Source organism: Bos mutus, chromosome 19 (genome assembly GCF_027580195.1).
Source record: "Bos mutus isolate GX-2022 chromosome 19, NWIPB_WYAK_1.1, whole genome shotgun sequence".
In the NCBI taxonomy this organism is placed as follows: domain Eukaryota; kingdom Metazoa; phylum Chordata; class Mammalia; order Artiodactyla; family Bovidae; genus Bos; species Bos mutus.
In genome coordinates, this window is record NC_091635.1 from 34,977,180 (window position 1) to 34,982,873 (window position 5,694).

The 5,694-nt window shown below is 44.7% G+C and overlaps 1 protein-coding gene across 1 annotated transcript in view; it reads left to right on the plus strand.

The window, feature by feature from the left end:
• MILR1 (mast cell immunoglobulin like receptor 1) overlaps positions 1-5,694 on the plus strand; it is a 37,961-nt gene that overhangs the window by 29,812 nt on the left and 2,455 nt on the right. The window lies entirely within an intron of this gene.

Below are 5,694 nucleotides of genomic sequence, written 5' to 3' on the forward strand. Positions count from 1 at the left end.
CAGGGCTGCTTTCTCCAGCCTCTGACAGGCTGATAGCCCTGAAAGCAGAGGCTGAGAAAAGGCCTTCTGTGGAACAGAAGGGACACTGGCAAACAGGCATGAGGGTCTGGAGGAAAAGCCAGAACGCGGTGTAAGGTTGAGTTGGGCATTGCTGTGGGGAACTGGGGCTCAATTCCATCGGAACTGTCTGTGGAGTGAAAAAATGCCTCTCAGAATTATCCCCTTGAGGACTGAGTGAGAAGCACTCATCCATTGGCTCCCATCCCTCATTGGCTGAGGGCTGCCCCCAGGAGGTGATGCATGTGGGCATTCCAAATGGGCTTCCATTGGCCTCTCACCGAGGCACTGGAAAGCCCCGGGGTAGAAAAGGAGTCATATGTCTTGGACACTAAAAGCAAGAAAGCTGTCAACACAAAGTGGGTGAGGCTGCAGATGCAGCTGGAATCAGAGGATGTGACTGCTGGCTGCTCGGCCATCTCTCAACATTTCCTTTGTACTGACTATGTGGTTTATTTGCTTGTGTCTGACTCTTTGCGACCCCGTGGACCGCAGCACGCCAGGCTCTCCTGTCCTTCACCATTTCCCGGCGTAACAACAATAATAATAACTGCCACGGGCTGAGTATATACCAGGTTCCGGGCACTGCTGAGTGTTTTGTGTACTTCTCACAACACCCTCCTCACACAACCCCAACTTTCTACAGCCTCCACCTGCACCTACCCCCCGCACGGTCACTGAGCCCCAGCCCATGGCTTTTGGACTGAATTGTTTAGGATGGCAAGGGGAGGAAAAGGAAGAGGAAGAGGATCTATTAAGTTTTCATTCAATAGTTACATTTTTTTCATGTCTAGAAGTTTCCCTTTGGTTTTTGATTTTTTTTTTGCTGAGCTGGGTCTTAGTTGCAGCACGTGGGCTCTTTAGTTGGGGCATGCAGGATCTAGTCCCCTGACCAGGGATGCAACCTAAGTCCCCTGCATTGGGAGTGCAGAGTCTTAACCACTGAATCACGAGGGACATACCTAGTTCTTTTTCAAACCGACATATTCTTTTTTTTTTTGGTTGTGAAATAGAGTATGCATTATATAAAAATGCACAAAAATATATACCCACAGTTTAATAAGTTCTATTAATTGGACACTAGCAACAGAATGTTGTCAGCATCCCAGAAGCCCTCTGCATAGCTCTTCTCAATCACAACCCCAATTCCCCAACTTAACTACCCTGTTATGGGAATCACACCTTTGCTTTTCTTTAGTTTTACCACCTACATATGCATTCCTAAGCACCATCTTTAGTTTGTTTTGTCTGCTTTTTCAAAATTGAATGTAAATGAAATCACATAGCATTTATTCTCATGTCTGGCTCCTTTTGCTCAACATTGTGTTTGAGAGGTTTACCCAAGATGCTGCATGTATTTGTAATTAATTTATTCCTCTTGCTTAGTTCAGTTCAGTTCAGTCGATCAGTTGTGTCCGACTCTTTGTGACCCCATGGACTGCAGCATGCCAGGCTTCCCTGTCCATCACCAACTCCTGGAGCTTGTTCAAACTCATGTCCATCAAGTCAGTGATGCCATCCAACCATTTCATCCTCTGTTGTCTCCTTCTGCTTCTGCTTTCAATCTTTCTCAGCATCAGAGTCTTTTCCAGTGAGTCAGTTCTTTACATCAGGTGGCCAAAGTATTGGAGCTTCAGCTTCAACATCAGTCCTTCCAATGAATATTCAGAGTCGATTTCCTTTAGGATTGACTGGTTTGATTTCCTTGCTGTCCAAGGGACTCTCAAGAGTCTCTTCTCCAATACCACAGTTCAAAAGCATCAATTCTTTGGTGCTCAGCTTTCTTTATGGTCCAACTCTCACATCCATACATGACTACTGGAAAAACCATAGCTTTGACTATACAGACCTTTGTCAGTAATGTTTCTGCTTTTTAATATACTGTCTAGATTATTATTATCTTGCTAAGTAGTATTCCCTTGTTTGAATACACTATAATTTATCTATTGTGGGCTTCCCCGGTGGCTCAGTGGTAAAGAATTCGCCTGCAACAGGAGCCGCAGGAGATTCGGGTTCCATCCCTGGGTCAGGAAGATCCCCTAGAGGAGGGCATCCCAACCCACTCCAGTATTCTTGCCTGGAGAATCCCATGGACAGAGGAGCCTGGTGGGCTACAGTCTATAGGGTTGAGAAGAGTAGGATACAACTGAAGCGACTTAGCACGCACATGCACAGCTTGGAACTGTTACAAACAATGCAGTTATGACCATTCTTACATGTCTTGCACATGTCTCCTGGTTTCCAAGTGCACGCAATTATGTTGAACATACATAGGAATGGAATTACTGGGGCATGGGGTATGTTTAGTTCGCTTATTCCTAAAATGTTGACGTTCACTCTTGCCATCTCCTGTTGGACCACTTCCAATTTGCCTTGATTCATGGACCCAACGTTCCAGATTCCTATGCAGTACAACATCAGATTTTACTTCTATCACCAGTCACATCCAAAACTGGGTGTTGTTTTTGCTTTGGCTCTGTCTCTTCGTTCTTTCTGGACTTATTTCTCCACTGATCTCCAGTAGTGTATTGGGCACTTACCAACCTGGGGAGTTCATCTTTCAGTGTCGTATTTTTTGCCTTTTCATATTGTTCATGGGGTTCTCAAGGCAAGAATACTGAAGTGGTTTACCACTGCCTTCTCCAGTGGACCATGTTTTGTCAGAATTCTCTACCATAACCCATCCACCTTGGGTGGCCCTACACAGCATGGCTGGCTCATGGTTTCATTGAGTTAGACAAGGCTGTGATCAGACAATCTGTGATCAGATTGGTTAGTTTTCTGTGACTGTAGTTTTCAGTCTGTCTGCCCTCTGATGGAGAAGGATAAGAGGCTATGGAAGCTTCCTGATGGGAAAGACTGACTGAGGGGGAAACTCGGCCTTGTTCTGATGGGTGGGGCCATGCTCAGTTCAGTTCAGTCGCTCAGTCATGTCTGACTCTTTGCGACTCCATGAATCGCAGCATGCCAGGCCTCCCTGTCCATCACCAACTCCTGGAGTTCACTCAAACTCACGTCCATCGAGTCGGTGATACCATCCAGCCATCTCATCCTCCATCGTCCCCTTTTCCTCCTGCCCCCAATCCCTCCCACCATCAGAGTCTTTTCCAATGAGTCAACTCTTCGCATGAGGTGGCCAAAGTACTGGAGTTTCAGCTTTAGCATCATTCCTTCCAAAGAATACCCAGGACTGATCTCCTTTAGGATGGACTGGTTGGATCTCTTTGCAGTCCAAGGGACTCTCAAGAGTCTTCTCCAACACCATAGTTCAGAAGCATCAATTCTTCAGTGCTCAGCTTTCTTCACAGTTCAACTCTCACATCCATACATGACTACTGGAAAAACCATAGCCTTGACCAGACGGACCTTTGTTGGCAAAGTAATGTCTCTGCCTTTGAATATGCTATCTAGGTTGGTCATAACTTTCCTTCCAAGGAGTAAGCCTCTTTTAATTTCATGGCTGCAATCACCATCTGCAGTGATTTTGGAGCCCCCAAAAATGAAGTCTGACACTGTTCCCACTGTTTCCCCATCTATTTGCCATGAAGTGATGGGACCGGATGCCATGATCTTCGTTTTCTGAATGTTGAGCTTTAAGCCAACTTTTTCACTCTGCTCTTTCACTTTTATCAAGAGGCTTTTTAGTTCCTCTTCACTTTCTGCCAGTAGATGTTTAATCCAATTTTCAGTTGATGGGTGGGGCTGTGTTCCCTCACTCTTATTTAAGTAGAAAGTGAAGTTGCTCAGTCATGTCCAACTCTTTGCAACCCCATGGACTGTAGCCTACCAGGCTCCTCCGTTCATGGGATTTTCCAGGCAAGACTACTGGAGTGGGTTGCCATTTCCTTCTCTAGGAGATCTTCCCAAGCCAGGGATTGAACCCAAGTCTCCCGCATTTTAGGCAGACGCTTTATCGTCTGAGCCACCAGGGAAGTCATTTACCTGGGGCCAAACTATGGTGGAGGTAATGAAGATAATGGCAACCTCCTTAAAAGATCCCATGCACACACTGCTACACTCAGTGCCCCTAACCCTGCAGCAGGCCACTGCCAACCCACACCTCCAGAGATTCCTAGACACTCTATTTATTTCCAAGGAAAACCATTCAATATCACAGTAATCCAAGTCTATGCCCCAGCCAGTAATGCTGAACAAACTTAAGTTGAATGGTTTTATGAAGACCTACAAGACCTTCTAGAACTAACACCCAAAAAAGATGTCTTTTTCAGTATAGGAGACTAGAATGCAAAAGTAGGAAGGCAAGAAATACCTGGAGTAACAGGCAAATTTGGCCTTGGAAATATGGAATGAAGCAGGGCAAAGGCTAATAGAGTTTTGTCAAGAGAACGCACTGGTCATAGCAAACACCTTCTTCCAACAACACAAGAGAAGACTCTACACGTGGACATCACCAGATGGTCAATACCAAAATCAGATTGATTATATTCTTCACAGCCAAAGATGGAGAAGCTCTATACAGTCAGCAAAAACAAGACTGGGAGCTGACTGTGTCTCAGATCATGAACTCCTTACTGCCAAATTCACTTAAATTGAAGAAAATAGGGAAAAGTAGACCATTAAGGTAGGACCTAAATCAAATCCCTTACAATTATACAGTGGAAGTGAGAAATAGATTTAGGGGATTAGATCTGATAGACAGAGTGCCTGAAGAACTATGGACAGAGGTTCGTGACATTGTATGGGAGGCAGGGATCAAGATCATCCTCAAGAAAAAGAAATGCAAAAAGGCAGAACGGTTGTCTGAGGAGGCCTTACAAATAGCCATGAAAAGAGAAGCAAAAGGCAAAGGATAAAAGGAAAGACATACCCACTTGAATGCAGAGTTCCAAAGAATAGCAAGGAGAGATAAGAAAGCCTTCCTCAGTGATCAGTGCAAAGAAATAGAGGAAAACAATAGAATGGGAAAGACTAGAGATCTTTTCAAGAAAATTAGAGAAAAATTTTAAATTAAAAGTTGGCTTAAAGCTCAACATTCAGAAAACTAAGATCATGGCATCTGGTCCCATCACTTCAAGGCAAATAGATGGGGAAACAGTGGAAACAGTGTCAGACTTTATATTTTTGGGCTCCAAAATCACTGCAGATGGTGACTGCAGCCATGAAATTAAAAGAGGCTTGCTCCTTGGAAGAAAAGTTATGACCAGCCTAGACAGCATATTAAAAAGCAGAGGCATTACTTTGTCAACAAAGGTCCATCTAGTCAAAGCTATGGTTTTTCCAGTAGTCATGTATGGATGTGAGAGTTGGACTGTGAAGAAAGCTGAGCGCCAAAAAATGGATGCTTTTGAACTGTGTGGGAGAAGACTCTGAGAGTCCCTTGGACTGCAAAGAGATCCAACCAGTCCATCCTAAAGGAAATCAGTCCTGAATATTCATTGGAAGACTGATGCTGAAACTCCAGTACTTTGGCCACCTGATGGGAAGAACTGACTCATTTGAAAAGACCCTGATGCTGGGAAAGATTGAGGGCAGGAGGAGAAGGGGACGACAGAGGATAAGATGGTTGGATGGCATCACCAACTTAATGGACATGAGTTTGGGTAAATTCCGGGAGTTGGTGATGAATAGGGAGGCCTGGCATGCTGTGGTTCATGGGGTTGCAAAGAGTCAGACACG